General features: G+C 36.0%; 1 protein-coding gene and 1 pseudogene across 1 annotated transcript in view; both read left to right on the top strand.

The window, feature by feature from the left end:
* Positions 1-26,860, top strand: part of BABAM2 (BRISC and BRCA1 A complex member 2) — a 588,974-nt gene that overhangs the window by 362,411 nt on the left and 199,703 nt on the right. The gene's annotated exons all lie outside the window — the stretch shown is intronic.
* LOC144455431 (large ribosomal subunit protein uL6 pseudogene) lies at positions 1,236-25,101 on the top strand (annotated as a pseudogene).

Below are 26,860 nucleotides of genomic sequence, written 5' to 3'. Positions count from 1 at the left end.
AGGATTATTAATACTTATTCTGCTTCCCTTCCAGGATTATTTTGAGACTCAAACAAAATAATATATTTAAATTATTGTTAATTCTATATCAGTATATGATTATAAATCAGTATGTCAGCTATTTCTATTATTGTTGAAATTCGGAGCAATACATTTTATAATTAGATATTTACCTAGTCGATCAACAAGCAAGTCAAGTCAACAGGAATTTATTATGTACTTACTATAGTGACAGGCACTGTGCTAAGTCCTTGGGATACAAAGAAAGGCAAAAATAGCCCTTGCCCTCCAGGAACTCACAGTCTAATGAAGTTTATAACATGCAAACAACTATATACATATATATATATATATATATATATATATATATATATATATGTATATATATTTATATATATACACAAATACAAGATATATAGAGATAATTGTACATAATCTCAGAGGGAAGGCACTAACATTGAGGGTGACCAGGAAGGGACTTTTAGAGAAGGTAGGATTTTAGCTGAGCCTAGAAGGAAGCCAGGAAGATGAGATGGGAGGGGCAGGGAAGCAGTCCAGGCCTGAGGAACAGCTAGTGAAAAGGAAATGTTGCAAAAAGGGAGATGTTGCAAAGGTGAAATTGATGGGCTTTGGCCACAGATTGGGTATGGGTGGTGAGGGAGTGAAAAGTCAAGCATGGCACCTAAATTGCAAGCCTAGAGGACTGGGAGGATAGTGGTGTTGTTGACAGAAATAGAGAAGTTGGAGGAGGACTTAGGGGGAAACATAATGAGTTCTATTTTGGATATGCTGAATTTAAGGTGTCTACTGGATATCCAGAAAGATGTCTGAAAGGCAATTGGAGATACAAGATTGGAGGTCAGCACAGAGGTAGGAAAGGCAGATTTGAGAACCATCAGTATAGAGATGGCAAATCCATGGGAGCTTACAAGATTGCCAAATGAAGTAGTATAGGGGGAGAAGAGAAGAGGGCCCAGGACAGGCCCCTGTAGGGCACCCAAGGTTAAAGGGTATGACCTGGATAAGGATCCAACAAAGTACACTGAGAAGGAGCAGTTTGATAGGTAGGAAGAAAAGCAGATGTTCCTAAAAACCTAGAGAGAAGAGAGTCAGGGAGAAAAGGATGATCAACTAGTGTCTAAGAGATTGAGGAGAATGAGAATTGAGAAAAGGCCATTGGAATTGGCAATTTAAGAGGTCTTAGTAATTTTTGAGAGAGAGGTTTTGGTGGAATCATGAGGTTAGAAACTGAATTCCAACCATTTAAGAAGAGAATGAGAGGAGAGAAAGTGGAGGCACTTATTGTACATGAACTTTCCAAAGAGTTTGGCCACAAGGGGCAGAAGAGGTAAAATGATAGCTAGAATCTAAAGATCAAGTGAGGATTTTTTGAGGCAAATTGTGAAGGACTTTAAATGCTAAACAGAAGGTTTTATATTTGATCCTTGAGGTAATAAGGAGTCAGTGGAATTGATTGAAAAGAACAGTGACATGATCCGATCTTTTATTAAGTGCCTACTAATAGACATTAAATATATACTGTGTGCTAGGCAATATGGATATGAAGACAAATGGAACAAATGAAATTCATGACCTCAAAGAGCTTATATTAAATCAGGGAAAACAACATATACATATGTAAGTACATACAAAAGAAATACAAAGTAATGCTGATGAGTTGGGGCACTGGCAGCTGGTAGAATTGGCTGTGTTTGGTGTAAGAGGTAGCACTTTGAGGTAAACTTTGAAAGAATCTTGGGCTTCTAAGAAATGCGGATGAAGAGGGAGCATATTCCAGGTATGGAAAGTTGAGAGAAGCTTATGCTAAAGCTATGCAAATAGAAGATGGAGTGATGGTGGTGGTGTTGATCCTTCATTCTCCAGGAGGACCAATCACGTTCTGGAGTGATGTCTTGACTTGTACATTAATTGGATGTAAGTGAGCCTCACTGTCTTCTTTGGAGTCATTGAAGTTCTGTGGCATGACAAAAGTCAGGATGAAGATGGAGTGTCATATGTTAGAAACAGTAAGGAGAACAATTTGGTTAAGTGTGGGGTATGTAAGAGAAATTGAAGTGTAATGAACCTGGAAGGACAGGCTGGAGCCAGATTACAGTGGCATTAAATACCCAACGGAAGAGTTTGTATTTTATCCTACTGGCATTAAGGAGCCACTGGAGCTTTTTCAGCAGAGGGATAGTATGATCAGACTCATGCTTTACGACTTATCACTTTGGCAGCTATGTGGAGGGTGGTTTGAAAAGGGGAGAAACTTGTGGCAGGAAGACCAATTAGGAGATTTGGAGTAATCCAAGCAAGAATAAGGATCTGAACTAGGGTGGTTTGGGACTAAATAGAGAAAAAGAGAAGGCTGCCAGAAAAGTTGCAGAGATGGACAAGACTTGACTAGTTAGGTATGTGGAGGAAGGGATTAGGTATTTACACTTTTGCATCTTAACTTTTAGGGGAAAATGTTTGGTTTTGTTTGTATATTGACCCCAGTGACTTGTTAGATCAAAACATATTCTATTTGAATTATTATTTTAATTAGTTCTTCATAGCATGTGATTTCTTAGTTTCATGATGGATTGTTATAGTCTGGGCTTCCAATTTGTGACTAAGGTCTGGAGGAAGTTATTGTAACACTTCCAAGACGGACAGACAGACAGACAGACAGACAGACACACACACACACACACACACACATAGAGGGAAACTTAATATCCACTGGAGGAGAAAAATTCCTTTATCAATATGCAAAAAAAAAGTGAGGCCCTCAGAAATAGTGTAAGATTTACTTTTGTGTTGTATCTCCAGTGTCTGACAAGAAATAAATACATAATAAATGGTTGTTATTGACTTGAAAAAGAAAAGAAAGAAATAGCGTAAGCAAGTAAAATGATAACATAGAAGGGATTAGATGTTGAGGAATTATGTGTTAGAAATGCTGAAATGAAATGAAATGAGAGTGCTTCCAACCCAAAAGTGTCGGTCTCCAATTGAAATTATAGGTCAGAGGTATGTATGTATATGTATGTAGAGGTACAGATTAGACTTCTGGATTAGTGTTAGTGTGAGTGAGAAGTAGGGGTCATGGAGATACCATACCCATGCTTGGTTCTGTGAGCCCTACATTGTCACTCCCTGTGTACCTTTGGTTCCCTAGGCTCCACATATAAGTATTTGATCAGCTTGGCTGGGTCAGTGAGAAATCTTTATTGATTGTAAGATTTGCTTTGTCTAGGTCCTTGATTCCCAACCAGTTACCCCTAGACTACATCCACAGAAGCCTATTCATGTTCTCACACTTAGTAAACAACTCTGTTTCTCTCCCTGATGGCTACTTCCAATATTGTATCCAATAGGGACACAATTCTTGTAACTTGACCCAAGCTCAAGAATAGCTAGGTTTTTTTCCACTCCAAAAATGAATCCAATCAAATGTCAATAAGGCTATGACATATAACAGTGAGGGTTCAGAAGAATTCATGGCCAGAGTGAGTCATATGGTACTTTATTCAGTGATTTGGCTAAAGAATTAGCCTCTTTCTTTATTGATTGTGATTTAGAACAACTTGTAAGACTGTTCTCTGTGATGTAAGACGTTTCTTCATGTTAATGGTGTCTTCTTGTGGCTTTGTCATTTTCTTGCTAATCCTAGTAAAGATTTGGTGGCTATTTTTGGTAGAATCTCAGTTTTAAAAAGTTGTCTCCTTTAAAATACCCAAAGTAGTATGGGTCATTTAAAAAAAGTTTCATTTTCAATTAATAAGCATTTATTTTCTCTCTCTCCCATCCATCCTCTCAATTTAAAAGAAAAACAAAACAACAAGAACCTTGTAATAAATGTACATAATCAACAAAACAACTTCCCACATTTATGTGTGTTAGTTTAAATAAGCCATCCTGAACTATAAATTCAGGTTTTATTTCAAATGGTGATCCTGAGTAAACTTGAAATCATTTATTTTAACTTTCATGATAAGGATCTATATTTAGGGAGAAAATACTTAGGCATGTTATAAAAATACTTTTAATGCAATTTTTCCTTAAACATACTGCCATTAATTTGACTCATACCTTGCAACACCAAACACCGATTAATTCTAGTGTATAAGTGGAAAAAATCTTGAATTTTACTTTTTCTTTTATAATTGTCATTACTAAAAAAAAATTGATCAGCTGTTAATGAGGAAATAAAACCATAGTGAATGACTTTAATTATAAAAAGTATGACAGTACTTCAACTGTGATTTGGCTTTTAAAAATGTTTCTTTAAGCAAGTATATATTGGCTGCCATCTTACACAAACACCTAAAGATATCTGGTTCAGTATGCAGTGTTACAAAAAGATGAAGAAGACATTGCCTTATAGATAATTCTGTCTATATTGATGTATAGCTTTTAATTCAAACTTCAGAAGAGATGTTTCTAATTTTGCCACTAGCTCACTATGTAATCTTGGGCAAGTCATTTCATTTGTTGGATCTTGGTTTTCTTATCTTTAAAATGGGAAGTGGTCTAAGTCACCAGTGGCAACCTCATAGAAAAGGATCCCCGCCAACATATTGACATAGAAAACCACAAATGAATATAATCTATGTTTTGTTACATTTTATATACTATACTATACTATACTATACTATATATATTATATTATATTATATTATATTATATTATACTATATTATATATATTATATTATATTATATTATATTATATATATTATATTATATTATATTATATTATATTACATTACATTACATTACATTACATTACATTACATTACATTACATTACATTATATTATATTATATTATATTATATTATATTATATTATATTATATTATTAATATTTTGTTAAACATTTCCCAGTTATATTTTGACCTGGTCCTGGCCCCACAGCTTGCCCCCAGCTCAACCCCAGCAGCAATGACAGTGAGTTTAACCCCTCTGGCTCTAGATGATCTCTAAGATTCTTGTAGAGATTGACAGCTCTGTCAAAAGAATTGGGTATGTCTAGCCTGGAGAAGAGAAGACATTGAGGGTGAGATGAAAAATGTTTTCAAGTCAAGTATTTGAAAGGCTGTCCTATGAAAGACATAAGATTTATTCTTTGTAGTGCTGGAAAACAAAATAGAAACAATATGGAGAAATTGCAAAAAAGCCAAAATTAGCCTATTATAAGGGGGGAAAGCTTCCTAACAATTAGATCTCTCCCATATTGGAGTGCTTTTAGGAGATGTTTCACCTTCATTGGAGGTCTTCAAGCAGTGGTTAGATAACCCTTGTCGAGGATGTTATAGAGGAATTTACTGTTCAGACATAGGGTGGATGAGAAGACCTCTCAGCCAAAGTCCCATATTCTATAGGAGGCCTCTCCAAGTCCCCCCAGTCTCCAGTGGCTTCCTCTTTGACCAAACCTTCCATCTACTCTGTCTGTATCTTATATGTACCTAGTTATTTAGATCTTTTCCCCTCCTATAAGAATGTGAACTTCTTGAGGGCAGAATCTATATTTTTGCCTTTTTCTATTTCCAGGACTTGGCACAATTTACATAGTAAGCACTTAGCAAATACTTTCAGATTGATTGAATGAACATTTCTATTACTGATAATCTCTAAATCTGTGATTCTGTGGTAAATATTCAGAAAAATACATTTGGTCACAGAATCACAGATTTACAGCCAGAAGGGAACTTGGAGGGTCAACTAGTTTGCTTCCCTCAATTTACAGATGAGCAAATCAAGACCTAGAGAGGTCAAGTGAATGATCCACCTTTACACAGATAAGGAGTATGCTAGAATTTTAATTATAATTTTCTGAGTTCAAACATAGTCATACCACAACATGCTTTTAGTATTACTTCTTCTAAAATAGTCAAAAGAGACTATCACTTACTTTCTCATATGATAGGTTGGTTTATAGATTAAAGCTAGGAGGCCCCTTAGAGGTTATCAGGTCCAACTTCCCTCATTTTAAAAATGAAGAAAATGAGACCCAGAAAGGTTAAGTGACTTGCCCAGGGTCACATAGCCAGTAAATCTCCTAGGCAAGATTTGAACCCAGGTCTTTCTGACTCCAAGTTCCCTACTTTTTTCTGCTGCCTGCTTTTGATAAATCACTTAGCCACTCTGTGCCTCAGTTTCTTCATGATTAGATGAATGCTAAGATCCTTTCAAGCTCTAGGTTACAAATAGAAAGTATCAGGCAGGATTTCAACCCAGACCCTGACTCCAGAGCTAGTATTCTTTCTGCTATACCACACATTATATTGAGAATGTTATTGATGGATAATTTATTATACTTAAAGTTGAATGGCTCCTTTTTTGTGTGTGTCCAAAGACAAAAATTTTAGATAAAATATAGTATGATTTCTCACATGTCCAGAAAAGATTAATTTAATAATAATTACCTATGGAAGTACTATCAATTTATATCTTTCCTTTATCATAAAAATTAAGAATATTTTAAACATAACACTTTGTAATCACTTCCCATTATCTCTGGTATGTAGTAGAGAAAAAGAAATATCTTTATTCTTATTTTATAGTTGGGAAAACTGATGAAGTTATTAACTTTTTCTTAAGAGTAAACGCCCTTTCAAGTAGATCTATATCTTAACAACAGAATATTATAATATCACTGGATGCTAGGTATTTGTACTTGTACTTAGATAATTAAATATTTGTTTACAATTCTCAGCTAGAAGCAGAAAGAAAAAAATTTCAGTTTACTGTCAAATGACAAACATTTATTAAGTGTCTACTATGTTTCTAGGCAATATGTTAAGTGCTAGGGATGAAAAGAAAGACAAAAAATAATATATTCTCTCAAGAAGCTTACAATCTAATGGGGAAAACAACATGCAAACTATGTATATATACCATAAATACAGATTAAATTGGAGACAATCAATAGAAGGATGGTACTAATATCTAAGGATGATTGGACAAGGCTTCTTATTTATCAATCACTAAACATTCATTACGTGCCTCCTATGTGCCAGGCACTCTGCTAAGCTCTAGGGATACAAAAAGAGGTAAAAGACAGTCCCTACCCTTGAGAAGCTCACAGTCTAATTAGGGAAAGAATATGCAAACAAAGATATACAAAATTCTGTATAGGATAAATAGAAAACAATTAACAGAGAGAAGGTACTAGGATCATGAAGGGTTGGTTAAGGCTTCCTGTGAAAGATGGGATTTTAGTTGGGACTTAAAAGAAGCCAGGGAAATCAGACAGAGTTGAAGAGGGAGAACATTCTAAGCAGTGGGCAGCTACAAAAATGGGAATGAGAACATGTGCTTGCCTGGTCATCTTGGGTCCCATCTTTTTGCCTTTCTGTTTCATGGACCCTGAAGCTCAGCTACCTTTCCATTTGTAAGGGCAGTGCCCTAGGAATGGAGGATGGGGCCTGAGGTCCCAGGTTACCTAAAAGTAATTGGCACTAAGACTCCCTGAATCACCTTGATACCCTGAAACCAACCCTTATATATGTCTCTAGTTCAATACTAAAAACCAAAATTTTTCTTGGGCAAGAATATGGCTATACTTGTGACTGAGGAGTTCTTCAGGGGTCAAAATCTGTAGACCAATTCGGTGCTCCGTAAGTGTGAGAGGTATGTACTATGTCCTCTTACTCTGAGTTTTATTTAAAAAAAAGAAAGAAAGAAAGAAAAGAACAGAGGCAGAAAGAAATTGTTATGTCTTCTTGATTCAAAGTTAGTTAAGTTGACCAACTACCTTAAATAGAACATGTCAATAATATTGCCTTGCTTTCTTAGTCTTCAAAATTAAAAGCAAAGTTTTATGATACATAGTCCTACTGTGTTAACTAGATAGTCACTTTTGGGCAAGCTATCTTGCTGTCACTTATTTTCTACATGGGTCCAGTTTGTTTTATTTTGTTTCCCCCCAGCTCCTAGCATCTCCCAGAAGGGCAAGTCAGGAACTTGGGAAACTATCCCAGAAAGTGCAGAAACAATTCCCCAAAGTCTAAAAAGAACTTAGGAAAATGATGATTATCTTTGGGACTGCTAAAGATATAGATGAGTATATTCAGTGATTTCATTCAGCAAGATTTTAAATGCCTACTATGTGTCAAGTCATCATGGTATATTTTAAAGATACAAAAGCAAGATCTACCTCCAAGTAACTTACGGGTTTTTTTTCCTTAACAAGAACTGCGCCCCAGGTCACTGCCATTGAACCAACTTGTTCAGTACAGAACAGTTTTCAGCAAGTTACATGACAGCGTAATGGGAGTACAGTATGGTCTCTTATTGCCATTTTGAGACTTTTAGAATGGATATTAGATTGAAATGTTAAATACTTTCTGTTTTATTTATCAGTTCACCATTTTAAAATGTATTGCCAAAATTTTAGTGACAATTGTATTGCCGATGAATTTTTCTGACCTCAGATGGCATTTCTCTGGTTCAAGTTAGTACATGAGGTCCCAGGATTTGGATTTGGAAACCCTGGCAAGTGCCAGAGAAGAACAAAAACAAACAAACAAACAAAAAATTAAAGGACAGTTGAGAAATAGAATTTATGAAGAAAGGCTAAGAGGAATTAGGGCTTTTTGTCCTAAGAAGAAAAGGTTAAAGAGTAATCTTAAATTCTCTCTAATCATAGTGGTGTCCTTCACTTTTCAGGATAGATACTTTCCAGCCGATATTTCTGTGAGCAAATTCTGGGGTTTTTTTTTCCCATTGAATTCCATAATAAAATCAGATATATGGTTAGGAATTAGGAGTTAGAATTTTAACAAGGGAAGTGTTAAATAGTGTTCAGCTTTGCAAAATGGATATTGTAAATCCTAAATATTTTGCGGCACAGTGGGATTTTTTAAAAAGCTGTTTTCTGACTCTAGGATGGTTCTTCCATCATAACTCACTTCATTTTCTTTCTCAGACAGTTGAATTTTATCCTGTGTTTGGAGACTGCTTGATTCCATATTCACAGATCTTGGAACTTAGATCCTCTCAAGTCAACAGTCGTTTATTAAGCACCTTCTGTGTATCAGGCACTGGTCTAAGCAATGGGGATACAAAGAAAAAGGGAAAACAATTCCTGTCCTTAAGAAGCTCACTGTCTCATGCGGAGCCAACATTCAAACAACTATTTACAAACAAGATGCGTGCGTGCGTGTGTGTGTGTGTGTGTGTGTGTGTGTGTATTGTCTCCATTTATCTATTTATTTAGTGTCTGATAGTACCATACTATAACACTTTATTATGTTATAAAGGAGTCTACTATCAATTTCTTTAATTGTAAGACGTCTTGAAGAATTTACATTCCCGCCTTATCAAACTTTGAAGATTTTTTAAAATAAATTTACCTGTCATATTTTATGAGAAGTATGTACCACATGCTACAATATGTGGACTTGACTAGCTGATTACTGAGAACAGAACAAAACAAAAGGGGCAAACATTTATAGGATGAGTAATTTAAGTCATATCTAAGGAACAACTTCCTAGGAATATTGTTAATTTCTCAATAAAATTTATTGAATCACTACCCTGGAGGATTTTTTAAAAGGAGGTCAGATAAACTATTTAAGCTGGTTTATAGTCATCTCTGTTTAGGGGCAAGGAATAGGCCAAATAACTTTATTTGGGCTCTTTTTGCCTAGTAGTTTTAAAAAATTTTGGACTTGTCATATTGTTTCATTTTGTTATGTTTTAGCATATCTCAAATGACTGTGTTAGAGCTTTCAACAATACTCACTAATGTGCTTAACTGGTAAAAGTTTGCTAGAAGGCAAGAAATCAGCTTTTGCTATTGTGTCCTTAAACATGAGCATACTGAAGTTATTCTACCTTGCTTTTGCTCCACTTGTGATGACTGAGTGGTTCTAATATAGCTAGCTTTATCCCTGTCATAGCTTTTTTTTGGAGAGGGATGGGCAGGGGGCAGCCAGATATATTGACAGTATGTATCTGAATCTTCTGATAGTATTATATTCTTTAATGGATTATTAATATTCTTTAAGTCCATGACAAGAAAGGTAAAATTATTTCTCTCATATTGTCACATTAACAATCATTTATTAAGCACCTTCTGTGCATCAGGCACTGGCCTAGGCAATGGGGATACAAAGAAAAATGGAAAACAGTTCCTGTCCTTAAGAAGCTCACGGTCTTATGTGGAGCCAACATTCAAACAACTATTTACAAACAAGATGCGTGTGTGTGTGTGTGTGTGTGTGTGTGTGTGTGTATTGTCTCCATTTATCTATTTATTTAGTGTCTGATAGTACCATACTATAACACTTTATTATGTTATAAAGGAGTCTATTATCAATTTCTTTAATTGTAAGACAAGTCTTGAAGAATTTACATTCTGAGGGGGAGATGAGACTTCCTCCATGCTAGTGGGTACAGAAAATCTACGTAAAATGCCATGTGTGTGTTTTCAGGTACTTTTCCAAGAACAAAGTGCATCTCTGAAGAAATTTGGTATCATCTCTGTGAATGCTTCTCAGAAATATTCATGCTGGCTCAAGGAAAGCACAATGCCTTTTCTCAAGAAACTCGGCATATGGTTCGTCCAAGGAAAGCATATCAGAGTGATCACAAAAGAGCTTTTTTCCCTCAGCACTTGGGAAACATAAATTCTGCACCACACAAAAGAGAATTCTCCTGATTGTTTAGCATTCCTTTCTAATGAGAAACTTAGGGTGCCTTTTACAACATATGTCACATATCAAATCAGAGGCATAGAATATTAGAGCTGGAAAGGACTTTGGACATTATTGTATCAAGCCTTACTCTTCTACAGGTGAGGACATTTAAGGTCCAGAACAATAACATGTTGGGCCCCAGGTCACTCTAGTGGTTCATACTGTCCACTCAACCATTTTGCTTCCCATTAATTCTTACCAGATTGATAAGTTGGGAAAACATAAAATATACCTTTACTCTATTGGCAGTGAGAATAGAAGCAAGGGGGCATTCCATAAAGAAGTGCTACATTTATTGATGAAATATATCCATCAACAAGAATTTATTAAGTGCCTACTATGTGCCAAACACTATTAGTCATTAGGGATACAAAGACAAAAATGGAAGTCCTTAATCTCAAAGAGCTTACATTCTGTCAAGGAACGTAAGACAAGCAAGACACTCCATCTCTCAAGTGAGTTTTTCCTTTGGCTGACCCCCATGCCTGAAATGCCCTCCTTCCTCAATTCTGGGATAAGGAATGGGAATAGTAATTGGAGTTATAGGGCAAACAATTGTTATGTCCTTTCCAGGAATGGTAATATTGACTTGATTACTATTTTTAATGCCAGAATTGGAGAGTGTGTGGCAGTAGAGAGGGCAGAGCGTGATGAGCCTAACATCAGGCAAGATGAAGAAGATGCTGTTCCACAAACAGTGACACTCTATCTCTCCAGACATTTCCTCTGACTGTCCCTCATGGCTGAAAAGCTCCTCCCCCTCATCTCCACCTCCTGGTTTCCTTGGCTTCCTTCAACTCCATATCTTCAAAATCCCACCTTCTATGGGAACCCTTTCCTAATCCATCTTAATTCTAGTGCCTTCTCTCTGTTAATTATTTCCTATTTATCCTGTATAAAGCTTGTTTGTACATATTTGTTTGCTTGTTCTCTTTCACCATTTGATTGTGATCTCCTTGAGGTCAGGGACTGTTATTGACTGCCTGCCTGCCTGACACATATATGTATAAATAAATTACAAAGTATATATAGAACTTTTTTGGCAGTAGCTTCTGGGGAGATCAGGAAAGTAAGTAGCAGCACTTAAGGTGATCTTTGAAGGAAACCAGGGATTCTAAAAGGCAGATATGAAGAAGTAGTGCATTGCAGACTGTTTGAGGAGATAGCCTATGCCAAGGGATAAAGATGGGTCCTGAAATCTTGTGTGTGAAGAACAGCAGGTTGGGACACTTTTACTGTCCTGGAGGAAGCATTAAGTGGGGTTGGAAGGCAGTAATTTGCAGTTAACCTGGAAAGATAGTCTTATTAAGATTGGGAATGGCTTTAAATGTCAAACAGAGATGTTTGTGCTTTATTCTAGGGAGAATAGAAAGCCACTGGAACTTTTTGAGCAGGAGAGTTGACATGTTTATGCATGTGCTTTTGAAATATCAATTTGCCAGTTGTGTATAGGATGGATTGGAAAAGAAAGAGAATTAAGGCAGGGAATTCTGACAAATTAGGAGACTATTCCAATAGTAACAGTGAAAAGTAATGAAAGTTCTGAACTAGTGTAGTGGCTCCTGGTAAAAAGAAGTGAATGAATTTTGAGAAGTGTTTTGAAGTTAGAATTGACAATATGTAGCACCTGTTTGGATGATGGGAATTGAAGGAGACTCAAAAGTCAAGAACTAAGGTTGTGAACCTAGGTGTCCAGAAGGATGGTGGTATCCTTAAAAGAATTAGAGAAATTAGGATTTTAAGGAAAAGATAGTTGTGGTTTGGACATGTTGAGAGATACATATGGGACATCTTATTGGAGATGTCCTATAAGCAGGTGGTGATTATGGATTGGAACTAGGGCTAGAGATGTACCTATAGGTCTATGAGTAATTTACATAGAATTAATGATGGTAACTTATTACAGAGCACTTATTAAGTTCTTACTGTATTCCAAACACTATGCTATGTGCTGAGAATACACATATAAGCAAGCAAAACAATCCCTTCCTTCAAGAAGCTTAGAGTCTAATGAGGAAAAACAACAAATAAAGGGGGACTACAAGGGATACAGGGCAAATGATTTGGAAATGGCTGAGAAATTACTTAAAGGTCTGGATGAATAAAGATAAATACTCAACTATCAGAGCCTAGGGACTTATGGTCAGAGACCAGGTGATTCCAATGGGAGATGGTTGAGGAGGATGGCTGAAGTGGAGGTTTCATCATCTGGAAATGGCCAGAAATCACTGAAATAATGATTGAATCCATGGAAGTTACTGATTAATGATAGAATCCAGTTTCACTTAAAGGCTGAAGATTTTTCCATTCTTCTGAGCATATTTATTCTGGACTGGATCTATTCACTAGCTCAGACCAACTCTAGATGGTTTTGACAGATGATTCACTTACTCTCTTTATATAAGTTAGAGTTTGCATATATGCCATCCAAACTGCTGCACAATGTCTTAGGATTTTTCTTGGATGAAAGACATTTTACAGAAATTAAGTACGTTGTCTTGTTTGCAAGACTTGAAAACAGACACTGACATCTATTAAGCAAATGGTAGTATTATCCTGAGTTCATCTGTTGATATTTGTGTTTCACTTCGCTTCATAGGTAACAAAAAATAACAATAACAGATAATAGACTAAATTTCTCATGGGAAGATCTTATGTCAAAGAATCATTGTTTACCTACATAGTCACCCAGTGTAATGATTATTCCCTTCAAAAATTTTCCCCGTAATTTCTGTTTTGTTGGGTAACCAGAGTTTGGATTTGGGTAGAATTGATCAGCTTCCACTTGTTTAGTTGGATCAATAAATCCCTGACTATCGCTACCCCCTTTTTGCAAATGAAAGAAATCTCAAACTTACTGTAAAGCTCTATTTAAAAAGCATCTTGGTTTTTGGTGGTATCTCAGACTCATGACTAGGGAGGATTTCCCCTACTGCCTTGAATAATAACCTTTCTTAAAAAAAAATAACCTTTCTTGTCAGTAGATTTTTATCTTCCCAGTGAGAGTGTATGCATCTTAAGGACAGGGGCTATATCTTATAACTGCTTAAATTTCCTTTGATACTTAGCATGGTATTTATTGCTTATTGAGTGAAGAAATAATACAAAATTCTTCATAGAACAATGGTTTTAATAAGACACTTGGATTCTTAGAAATCCACTAAAAAAATATGTAAGGGAATAAAGTGTCCTGTGATGAAATGGATTAGTGAAGTTGGGCACTTAAGTTGAGGATAGCACAGATCTTTTTGTTGGGAAAATGTTTTTAAATGAATGCAAGGAACATGAACAAGGCTGTATAATCTAAAAAAGATTCTACCCAGGCTAAAGTTACATTAATGCATTAAAAACACATTCCTTATCAGTTCAGTTTTAAATTAGGAAAAACTCCAGAGATAAATTCATCTAATTTGCCTTGTCTTGTACCTGAACTCCAAGTGGATGTTTGTATTTGGGTTTGTTTCTAGGTGGAATTATCTCATGTTCTGCCTTTACCACAGAATTGCACAATACTGATACACACCTGTGTTTTGATCTTTAAAATCTGCCTGTTGTAGGTATATATCAGCCAAATTTAGACAGATTCATGGGTGATCTAAAATGCACATTGTCTGGTTCCATCAGAATGCCATTGTAATATAGTTTGGCAGCCAAATTAGATCTCCATTCCATTAAATTCCTATTGTATAAAAGCAGATTTCTTTGGTTTTGCCCTTTTTTCCTTATATCTCTTTGGCTGCCTTCTGTGTGTCATGATTTCTTTTCTTTTCTTTTTTTTTTTTTTGGCTAGGCAATTGGGTTAAGTGACTTGCCCATGCAAACACAGCTACTAAGTATTATGTGCCTAAGGCTGGATTTGAACTCAAGTCCTCCTGACTCTCGGGCGGGTATTCTATCTACTGTGACACCTAGCTGCCCGCCTAGGCTATTTCCAATGATGGGACCAGGTTTATATAAAGAAGAGTGGAATAAATTGTACTCTCCATGTGTTTGTTCATTAAACAAATATTTAGCGTATTATTACTAACTTTTATGTTTCCTATCTTATGATTTAACATTTTTAGACAAGAAGACTCTTTAAAGGGTCTTAATTATCATTAGTAATTGAATTGTGATAACTGCTGATAAAGTTGGTCTCATGTACATTATCACAAATTTTTAAAAAAGTTTTAAAAGTGTCAAATTGTAAGGAACTTGATCTTTTGTCAGATCGTTAGCTCCAACACAGTGTATTGCACAAATAGGTGCTTAATAAATGCTTGTTAATTGACTTCCTTGATGTTTTTCACTGTTTATTGTTTAAGATCAAATTGCTTTTAAAGTAAAAAGAATTGCAACAGGTATTAATTTTTGAACAAAGGAACAAATGACCATTTTTCTTTTTCTGTCTGCTGACATCTATAATATGCCTAAGTTGCTAATAGTTCTCCCCTAGCTATACTTAATGACTTAATACTCATTGACCTAGAATGCGTTATTCTGCTACCTATCCCAGGCTTTACCCTGGGCAGACAAATCTGTCACTATTAGATGGTTCCTTCATTGAACTTCTACTGATTCTTAGGTAAAGGTATTTTGGGGGGTAGGATTAGGATATCTCAGATTGTTCTTTGTCAAACAAGAATGAATAAGCCAAAATTCATCAGTATAGCTTAGCAACCTACTGGTAGTGTATTTGCTAACATAAGCTCCACCTGCTGGTTTTTTTAGCATCTGTCTTTAGGTGAATGAGGTATACCACTCAATTCATTTAGTGACAATAGCTGTGGCTACTTAGTTGTTTCATGGATCCTGCAGTGTCCTGGTATTTAATGCTAGTGTCCTCCCTCTGTTGATTATCTCCAATTTATTTTTTCTATATCTTGTTTGTACATAGTTGTTTGCATTCCATCTCCTCCATTAGACTATGATTTCCTTGAAAACAGGGACTATACTTTGTCCTTATATCCCTGGTGCATAGCATAATGTCTAGCACATAGTAAACAATAAATGCTTATTGACCTGTCCAGTCAGTCAGTAAACATTTGTTAAACATATACAGTGTGCTAGGTATGGTGCTAAATTCTGAAAGTACAAATACTAAAAAGAAAGATAGTCTTTGCCTTCAAGGAGCTTATAATCTAAGAGGAGGAGACAACACACACAAAAGAGGGGGAGAGGGAAAGAATAAAGGGAAGATACCCAGCACAAGGGCATGATGAAGAAATCCAAAAGAGTGCAGCTGGGGAGGAAACCAAGTGATGACTGGCCCTGACACCCTCCTTAAATGGAGGTTTTGGAGAATAACTTTCCTCTCCACTCTCCGTTTAGAGTTATCCAAGAAGAAGAGGATACTGATGAGGTATAAATACCAAATTGTTCTCACAGGACAGTAAGGTTTCTAGGGTCATGATGAAGTCCCAAGGAATATAGCCTGGTAGAAAATCAAGAAGATCAACCTAACTATCCACATTAAAAAAAAAATTATAAAGATTGCACATTACTCTAATTATATGTGAAATTGGATAATAAGCCTGTCGACTTAAGCCATCTTGACCAAGCACTAAAAATGGACAATGGGATGGACCCAATGGGATAGTTAGATCGTATTTGGAAATTTTTGAAATGTTCTTAGTGATCTTTTTTTTTTATTTAAAAAAATTTATTTGTTTTTAGTTTCTAACATTTACTTCTATAAGATTTTGAGGTCTAAATTTTCTTCCCCTCCCCCCTCTCCAAGAGGGCATGCAATCTGATATTGGCTATGCATGTACAATCATATTAAACATATTTCCACATTAGTCATGTTGTAAAGAAGAATTAGAGCCAATGGGAGGAACCACGAGAAAGAAGAAAGAAAAAGAAAAAAGAGAGAAAAAGAGCAAATAGTATGCTTTGATCTGCAGTCTGACTCCATAGTTCTTTCTCTGCATGTGGTTAACATTTTCCAGCATGAGTCTTTTGGAATTGTTTTAGATTCTTGTATTGCTGAAAAGAATCAAGTCTATCAAAGTTGGCCATTGCACAAAGTTGTTGGTACTATGTACAATGTTCTCCTGGTTCTGCTCACTTCATTCAGCATCAGTTCATATAAGTCTTTCCAGGTTTTTCTGAAGTCTGCCTGCTCATCATTTCTCATGGAATGATAGTATTCCATTACATTCATATACCACAACTTTTTCAGCCATTCCCCAGTTGATGGGCATCCCCTAAATTTCCAATTCTTGGCCACCACAAAGAGAGCTGCTGTAAGTATTTTTGTACATGTGGGTCCTTTTCCCTTTTTTATGATCTCTTTGGGATACCTGGAAGTGTTATTGCTCGGTCAAAGCGTAAGCAAAGTTTTATAGCCTTTTGGGCATAGTTCCAAATTGCTCTCCAGGATGGTTAGATCAGTTCACAACTCCACCAACAGTGCATTTGTGTTCCAATTTTCCCACATCTTCTCTAACATCTTAATGATTTAACCAGGGTGGAGAACCTGCAGCCTCAAAGTCACATGTGGCCCTCTAGGTCCTCAAGTACAACCCTTCATGTTTGTATAATCTCATGCATCTAATTATGAGAAAAAGAAAATCAACTTCCTTCTTCCTCCTTTCTCTTACTGTATTCCTCTTTTTTACCTTTCCTTTTTTCTCTCTTAAAACTCTCAGAACAGAACCAGTCCACCTCCATCTCACAAGACCTCTTTTTTAACTTTTTCAATACCTTTCGAAGACATTGAGGTTCAGAGATTGCCAAAGTGAGTGATATTGCCCCTTGGGGGGCACTGGACCGATCAGGGGGAAGGGGTAGTAGCCTCAGGTACAATTGGGGAGCATTGAATGAAAATAAGGGGGGAGTGGAAGCATGAGGAAAGAAGAGAAAAAAATTTTGAAAAACCATTTGTACATATTTCATCTGTTGTGTAACAGAGTTAAAGTTGTAGTGATCTCATTAATTTCCAAATAAACATACAAAATACAAATTATAACCAATCAGTGGTCAAGTCCTCCAACAGATCTTAGTAAGTAAATGTTGGCAGGTGAGCATGTCACACATTGTCGGGAAGTCCAGCATGCATCGACAGGAATATGTACATGTAATGACTTGTTTACAGTATAATAACTACATGGTTCTATGGCACAATATTGCATCATCAAAATTTCAGGGCAGGAAAAAAACCATAAATTTATAATAAATTATTGAATTTAAGATGCGTCATTTAAAAAAATCTGTATTTTATATTTTTTAAAATGATGTAAATTTCAACAACAACAACAACAAAAGTTAAAAGGTTAAAGAAAGTAGATTCCAGGGGACACTGAGTAATTTTTTTTAAAGGGGGTGGTAGGCTTTTAGAAGGACACTTGTTTCTCCCTTAGCCTCCAATAGAACGTTAACACTACATCATCATATAGCGCCTTTCAGTTGCCCCCCCCCCAGTCTTTCTTGATTTCTCTTGACTTCTGTTTGTATTTTATAGTTCCTATTAGGTTCTGGTCTTTTCTTCAGAAATACTTGAGGGGGTTCCGCTTCTGGGAGCCAACATGGCGGAGTGAAAAGCTAGTCGCTCTCACTCTCCCATATCAACCTCTGAAAACCCAGAAAATATCACCACAGAAAGAAACCCTGGAACAGCTGAACTAGAAGAAAGACAGTGAGCAGCAGTGCGGCAGCCCAGCAAATGGGTCTCCCAGTGCCTCAGCAAAAATAAGGGAGGCAGAACTACAAGGGGCCCCAGGCAGATAAGTACCCTGTGGCATTCATCTCAGAGGAGCTGAAGAAAGCAACCTAAAGGCTTCCTAAAGCCCTGGCCTTGCTGGTTCCAGCCCAACACCAGGTGAGCTGTCATAGCCCTGCAGTCTCTAGCTGTTAACCAGAAAGAAATCATGAAGCCCAGGTGGTAGAGCAGGCAAACACCAACACCTGGACCTCCGAGTGCCTCAGTGAGGGTGGAAGAACAGGTGGAAACCAGCTCAGAAAACCACCAGCTGCCTCAGCACTCTACCACAAAAGAATCACCCAGTGCATTAGCAGAAATGGGAGAGGCAGCACTGCAGGGGGCCCCAGGCAGATAAACACCCTGCAGCACCTATCTAAACGGTGCTGAAGAAAGCTAAAGGAAAGGAAAAACAGGCAACCTAGAATTGCCTGAAAGTTCCAGTGTTGCTGATTCCAGCCCAACACGAGGTAAGCTGCCCAAACCCTACAGCCTCCAATTGCCAACGTAAGAGGCCCCAGCACACAAAGCCAGTGACCAAGACCTAGGCTCTCAACACAAGAAGCTTGGATCAATGCCCTCTGTTCCCCAGCAGGAGAACTCAATCTCTTTAAAGGCCAGGGAATAAAGAAACACTATGAGTAAAAAGAAACATCTATGAGAAGAGTGAAGATCAAGACAGAAATTCTGAAGAGGACAACATTGTCAACAAAAACTAACAGAAGAAAACAATCTGTTAAAAATTAGAATTGGACAAATGGAAACTAATGTCTCTATGAGAGAGCAAGAATCAGTCAAACAGAAGCAAAAAAATGAAAAAATCGATGAAAACATAAAATACTTCATTGGTAAAACAACCGACCTGGAAAATCGATTCAGGAGAGACAATTTAAAAATTATTGGACTACCTGAAAATCATGATGAGAAAAAGAGCCTGGACAGTATCTTTCAAGAAATCATAAAGGAAAACTGCCTGGAAGTCCTAGAACCAGAAGGTAAAATAACCATAGAAAGAATACACTGGTCACCACCTGAAAGAGATCCCAAATTGACAACGCCAAAGAATATAATAGCAAATTTCCAAAATTACCAGATGAAAGAGAAGGTGCTGGAAGCAGCCAGAAAGAAACAATTTAAATATCATGGAACCACAATAAGGATTACACAGGACCTTGCAGCTTCTACATTAAAAGACCGCAGGGCATGGAACATGATATTCCATAAGGCAAAGGACCTTGGATTGCAGCCAAGGATCAACTACCCAGCAAAAATGAGCATCATTTTTCAAGGAGGAGATGGATATTCAACGAAATAGGGGACTTCCAAACCTTCCTGATAAAAAGACCAGAGCTCAACAAAAAATTTGATCTTCAAGTACAAGACTCAAGAAAGACATAAAAAGGTAAATGGGACAGAAAGATACAATATGTTGTTAATAAGGGTGGGCTGTTTACATCCCTACAAGGGAATATGACACTTGCAACTCTTGAGAACTGTATTGTTATTACACATGTTAAAGGAGTATACATAAAGGTTGGTATTAGTTGACTTTGATGTAATGATAAAAAAAAATCTAATCAAGTGGGTTAAATGGATCCAAATAAGTGGATTAATCTGATCTTAGAAAATGTACTGAGAAAGGAGGAGGCAGACAAGGGTAAATTACATTACAGGAAAAGACACAAAATCCTATTACAGCAGAGGGAAAGAAGGGAGGGGGGTGAGCATTGTTTGAACCTTACTCTCATCAGATTTGGCTCAAGAAGGGCATAACATAATCAGTTAGGTATAGAAATCTAAAGGGGAAAGAAAAGGGAGGGGATGGAAGGGAGGGAACAAGCAGTAAGGATAAAGGGGAAGAAAAGGGAAAGGGATAATAGAAGGGAGGAGGGACTGAAGGAGGTGGTGGTCAAAAGCAAAACACTAGTGAGGGGGAAAGGAGAAAGAAAAGAAAAGCATAAATGGGGGGAAAGGATGGAGAAAAAGACACAGATAGTAATCATAACTGTGAATGTGAATGGGATGAACTCTCCTAAAACAGAAGCAGATAGCAGAATGGATTAAAAACCATAATCCTACAATATGTTGTTTACAGGAAACACATTTGAAAAAGAGTGACACATACAGGGTAAAGGTAAAAGGCTGGAGCAGAATATATTATGTTCAGCTGAAGTAAAAAAAGCAGGGGTAGCAATCCTGATCTCAGACAAAGCAAGAGCAAAAATAGATCTAATCAAAAGAGATAAGGAAGGAAACTACATCCTGCTAAAAGGCACCATAGACAATGAAGTAATATCATTACTAAACATATATGCACCAAATGGTATAGCATCCAATTCTTAGAGGAGAAGTTCAGGGAGTTACAGGAAGAAATAGACAGCAAAACTATACTAGTGGGGGACCTCAACCTCCCTCTCTCTGTACTAGATAAATCTAACCACAAAATAAACAAGAAAGAAGTTAAGGAGGTGAATAGAACATTAGAAAAGTTAGGTATGATAGACCTCTGGAGAAAACTGAATGGGGATAGAAAGGAATATACTTTTTTCTCGGCAGTACATGGCACATACACAAAAATTGACCATGTACTAGGGCATAAAAACCTCACAATCCAATGCAGAAAGGCAGAAATATTAAATGCATCCTTTTCAGATCATGATGCAATAAAAATTATATGTAATAAAGGGCCATGGAAAGATAGACTAAAAATAATTGGAAACTAAATAATCTAATCCTAAAAAATGATTGGGTCAAACAACAAATCATAGAAACAATCAATTTCATTCAAGAGAATGACAATAATGAGACAACATACCAAAACTTATGGGATGCAGCAAAAGCAGTTCTTAGGGGAAGTTTTATATCTCTAAATGCTTACATAAATAAAATAGAAAAAGAGGAGATTAATGAATTGGGCATACAACTAAAAAAACTAGAAAAAGAACAAATTAAAAATCCTCAATTAAACACCAAATTAGAAATATTGAAAACCAAAGGAAAAATTAATAAAATTGAAATTAAGAAAACTATTGAACTAATAAATAAAACTAAGAGCTGGTTTTATGAAAAAACCAATAAAATAGATAAACCTTTGGTTAATTTAATTAAAAAAAAAGAAAGAAGAAAACCAAATTACTAGTATCAAGAATGAAAAGGGTGAAGCTACCACCAAGGAAGAGGAAATTAAAACAATAATTAGGAATTATTTTGCCCAACTATATGCCAACAAATTTGAAAATCTTAGTGAAATGGATATATATTTACAAAAATATAAATTGCCCAGATTAACAGAAGAGGAAGTAAAATACTTAAATAACCCCATCTCAGAAAAATAAATTGAACAAGCCATTGATGAACTCCCTAGGAAAAAATCTCCAGGGCCAGATGGATTTACATGCAAATTCTATCCAACATTTAAAGAACAATTAATACCAATACTATATAGACTATTAGAAAATAGATGAAGAAGGAAGCTTACCAAATTCTGAGTGAAATGAGAAGAACCAAGAGAACTTTGTACACAATAACAGCCACGTTGTACGATGACTAATATTGATAAACTTAACCCTTCTCAGCAATACAAGGATCTAAGACATCTCCAGAGGCCTCGTGATGGAAAATGCTATTCACATCCAAAGAAAGAACTATGGAAGTTGAATTGCTATCATTTTTTTTCTCTTCTGTTGAGTTTTGGTTCCTCTTTCTAATGGTTCCTCCTATTGGTTTTAATTTTTACTTACAACTTCACTAATGTGAAAATATGTTTAATAGGAATGTAAATGTATAGCCTATATGAGATTGTGCGCCATCTTAGGAAGGGGAAGAAAAATTTTAAACTCGAAAGCATGTGGAAGTGCTTGTTGATAAATCAAAATAAATTTATAAAATTTAAAAAAAATTCTTGAGGGGGCAGCTGGGTGGTGCAGTGGATAGAGCACTGGCCCTGGAGTTGGGAGTACCTCAGTCATTTAACCCCATTGTCTAGGCCCCAGCCCCAGCCCCACCCCCTGAAATACTTGATTTTCAGTCCTGTATTTCATTGAAGACCAATTTTTTTCCTGATAAGATTATACTCAGATTTTCAAGGTAAATTGTCTTCATTCTAAGTCCATGTCTTTTATTCTTTGGAATATCATATTCTAATATTTCTTTTTGTTTTTAGAAAAAGCTAAAAGGTCTTATGTGATCCCGACTATGGTTTTTTCATACTTGAACTCTTTTCAGTGTTTTTTCAATGTTTTTTCTTTGATAAGGGGTCCCCAGATTATGATTGTGAGCTTCTTGGGACTTTTCCTTTTGGGGTTCCTTTCATAAAGCAATTGGTGTATGTTTTCTATCTTCATTTTTTCTTTTGATTCTACCAGATATGGGCAGTTTTCATTTTTGGTTTCTTGAAATATAATAGCACAAGGTTTTTTTTTTTAAATCATGGTTTTTAGAGAGTCCAGAGATTCTTAAATTATCTGTCAGCCTCTTTTCCAGGATAGTTGTGGTTTTTTTATATCAAATATTTTAAATTTTCTTCTTTTTTTATTCTTTTGTTTTTGTTTCATAATTTTTGCTGTCACATGGAATAATTTATTTCTGTTTGTTCCATTCTAGTTTTTTCTGGGTTTCCTTTTCTTGGGTAAGATTTATCTTCGAAGTTAATTAGTTTCTTTCCAATTCTTTCCTCAAGAGTTTTTATTTCATTTATCTCTTTCTTCATTTCTTGTAGAGAGCTGGAAAATCTATTTTTTCCTTTTAGTCTCTGCTTGCAGTTTTGAACTTTTATGCTGGTTGGTGTTGTCTTTGACTTACTCATCTTTTGAGCTTTAATTCCTAAAGTGGGGCTAGGCTTCCATATTTGAGTTGGAGGTTGACTTTACTTAGTCTCATGCTAGGGCCCCTAGGTTCTTGGGCTGACTTCTCAGAGTTAGGCCCCCCCCATCCCCACCCTAGGACCTTTGAGGTTCTGAATTCTGAATATTCAGGTTCCCTATCTGCTACCTCAGGAAAGTGTCCTCAAGGTCCTCAGAGCCCCTGGGCCTGGACTGTCCTGGTCAGAGGTTTGCTTTTCTTTGCCCCCCAGAGTCTCCAACAGTTTGCTCTGGGATTTTTATGACACCAGGGGGCTTCTTCAGGGAGCACTCTCCTTTTGCTGCCTCAGGACACAGAGCTTTGAAAGTTACAAATGCCCTATCTCTGGTATCACTAGCACAAGAAGGAGTCCCTTTTATTTGATCCATAGGTTACTGACATCCTTTTTATACAGTTTTGGGGTGGAAGATGTTCATGTTACTTATAATAGTTTCTCATTGGATTTCTTGATCATTATTTAGTCTCAAGCAAACTTCAGAATTTTGCTTGAGAAGATATTTGAGAGCTGGGCAGCCTGACCCTTCTTTAGGCAGCCTTCTTGACTAGAAGTTAATCATCTTGTATTTTCCCAAATGATAGGATAAGTTTCTTAAGGGGAAGAGATATATTTTATTCTTTTTTACTTTCTACACTATGTATATTGAGCAGAAATGGTTAATAAGGTACTCCTGTTATTGCTAATATTATTGTCAACCAAGAGAATTTTAGGACCACTGCAGCTTGTAGAACATAATTCTTAAAATTGTTAAGACTTTTACCTTCTTTATTTTAATGTTTTGACTATTATATTGATTTGCCTATTTTACCACGCCTCTAGAACAGCTCCTTTTGCTACTAACAAGGGGGAGGGAGAAATGAATGAAAGTGGAAAATATATGAATAAGTATGATATTTAGACTTAAGGTAGTACTGTATTTAATTTCTGACTCTGGTATTAGCACATTATATAAATATAGACATTGACCAAATTTTAATTTTTAGGATTTGGATTTATATAACAGTCATGTAGAATTAGTACCACTAAACAGTAAATTGCTGGTCCCTTAAGAGACTTATTTCATCTATGTACGAACCAAGTGTTGGCACCAAAGTGTCAACATTTTACTTATGTTTAATTTCATTACACCTCACTCTTTATATAAATATGTCCCATTTTTTAGAAGTCTTACTTTATAATTCAGAAATTTATGATTAATGATTTGTATTACAGAGGGATTCTTTATAGAAAAGAATTCTTAAATAGCCAGCTCTACTAGTACTTTTAAAATGAAATTTCGCTTTTTGGCCCATTCACTACCAGAATCAAGACCATTCTAATCAACCAGACCATCGACATCCCAGAAAATGTTGACATCTCTCTTAACGGTTGGACAGTTATTGTGAAAGGGCCTAGAAGAATCCTCCATAGGGATTTCAACCGTAACAATGTTGAGTTCAGCCTTCTTGGAAAAAAAAAAAAGGCTCCGGGTAGACAAGCAGTGAGGAAATCGAAAAGAACTTGCAACCATATGTACCATCTGTAGTCATGTAGAAAACATGATCAAAGGCGTTTTCTTTATAAAATGAGGTCTGTGTATGCTCACTTCCCCATCAATGTTGTTATTCAAGAGAATGGCTCACTTGTCGAAATCAGAAATTTTTGGGGTGGAAAATATATCCATAGAGTGCATATGAGACCAAGTGTTGCTTGTGCTGTTTCTCAAGCCCAAAAAGATGAGTTAATTCTTGAAAGAAATGATATTGAACTTGTATCAAACTCAGCTGCTGTGATTCAACAGGTCACCGCAGTAAAAAACAAGGATATCAGAAAATTTTTGGATGGCTTCTATGTTTCTGAGAGAGGCACAATGCAACAAGCTAATGAATAAGTTGGAAAAGATGCCAAAGGCTGTGTCCTGAGGAGTCAACACTTATTCAGATGTCAAAATAAAAATAGTTTTTGTCATTTAAAAAAAATGAGATTTGGTTTATAAAAATTAAGTTTGCATACTTTTCAGGAACATATCTCTGATATAGGGTGAAGTCCAGAAGCATTTGTTTTCTAATCACTATTACCAGACTTCTCCTAGACTCTCATAATGATGTAGCTTTTCTGTTTTAGAGATAGTAAAGGCCTAAGGAAATATTTGTTAGTTTTTATTTTATTTCATTTGTTGTGGGTATCATATGAATTCTTCCATTTAATGCAGTGACAAAATCCAAACTCCTGCCATTTTTATGAGTTTCTCAGGTGGCAGAATATCTGCTTTATTTGTCAGCACTTATTGATTTGACAGCTATGGCTTTTTACCAATGTACCTCAAGGATACTCTGGAGCTAGCTTATACTGGCTCAATAAAGCCAGTTATTAAAATTTGAGTACGAGCATTTACACCTTGGAATTTGGCAAATGCTACAAATCAAGGCTTGATTTATTATTGATTGTCTAGGCTTAAGAAAGTGATGGAGAAAATATCAGTAATGTATATTAAACTCAAAAGGTTTGTATGTACATTTTGCCAGTATACCACTGCTTATTATGGTTATTTTGTGATGAATCTTTTATTGGTCCTTATTATGTGATGTTTTTCTACATACTAGGTCATAAATAAGTTATCTTTTGTGTCATTTGCTTTAATCCATGCCTGCTGAAACACTGTTTCAAATTACATGCTATGTTCATTTGACCAAATTATCATTTGCACCTTTATTATTTACTGTTAATAACTTTATTACTGCTTTGTCTGCCTAGAAATTATAGGATGTCAGAATTAGAAAATACTTTAGATATTATCCAGTCTAGACACTTCGCTTTACAAGTGAGTCAACTGAGTCGCAGATTTGTAATAAGTGTGCATCATGTTCTAAATCCAATGTCATTTCTACCACACTGTGCTGCTGTGTTGTGTGCCCTTAGGTGAACTGTCTTAGATAAGTACCATTCATCTTCTCTTTTTTCAAAGTCTATATTTGGTAGTCAGTCATCTTAAGATTTTCTGGTAGATAATGTTTTATACCCTTACATTTAAAAACTGTTAAGCCCTCATTAGTGTTACTGACCAATTTACTTGGACTACAGTCTGACTTGCTGTAAAAGCATTCCCTCAGTTTTACTATCCTAGAACAATACAGGCTACTGATGTTAATTACACCTCTTTTACCTTCTTCATGTGGCAGGATGATCCTCTGAATTGTAGCCTTTGGGTGATGTACATAATTTTTGGTCATTAACATTCTGTAGGTTCCTACTGAACAATTTTATAGCTTTAAATGGATATGTTAGAACTAGAACTACAAAGTCATTTATAGCCTTAATCTTGTTATGATACATTTTCCCCTACATATGAACTAAATATTCTCATCAGTTTTTCTCTGATTACGATGTCATTAATTCCTGCCAACTACAAGAGGCCCACATATTTATAGGTTTCCATTTGAATTAAAATTTCCGTAGTTGCATCCTTACTAACAGAGAACCCTTCTATCACTTACTCACTAATTTTGCTAGCTTTCAGTTCATCCATCCCAGATTTCATTTGTATGTCTGAAAATTTCACTGTCTTTTTAGAGTTGGCACACCACTTCAAATGTACATATATAACAAGTAGCTGATACTTTAATGTTTTGTGTATTTTCAAATACAATTTT

This window comes from Phascolarctos cinereus, unplaced genomic scaffold (genome assembly GCF_003287225.1).
Source record: "Phascolarctos cinereus isolate Bilbo 61053 unplaced genomic scaffold, phaCin_HiC Scaffold_2;HRSCAF=192, whole genome shotgun sequence".
In the NCBI taxonomy this organism is placed as follows: domain Eukaryota; kingdom Metazoa; phylum Chordata; class Mammalia; order Diprotodontia; family Phascolarctidae; genus Phascolarctos; species Phascolarctos cinereus.
The sequence above is the reverse complement of the archived record's forward strand: the minus strand, read 5'-3'. Positions and strand labels throughout refer to the sequence as shown.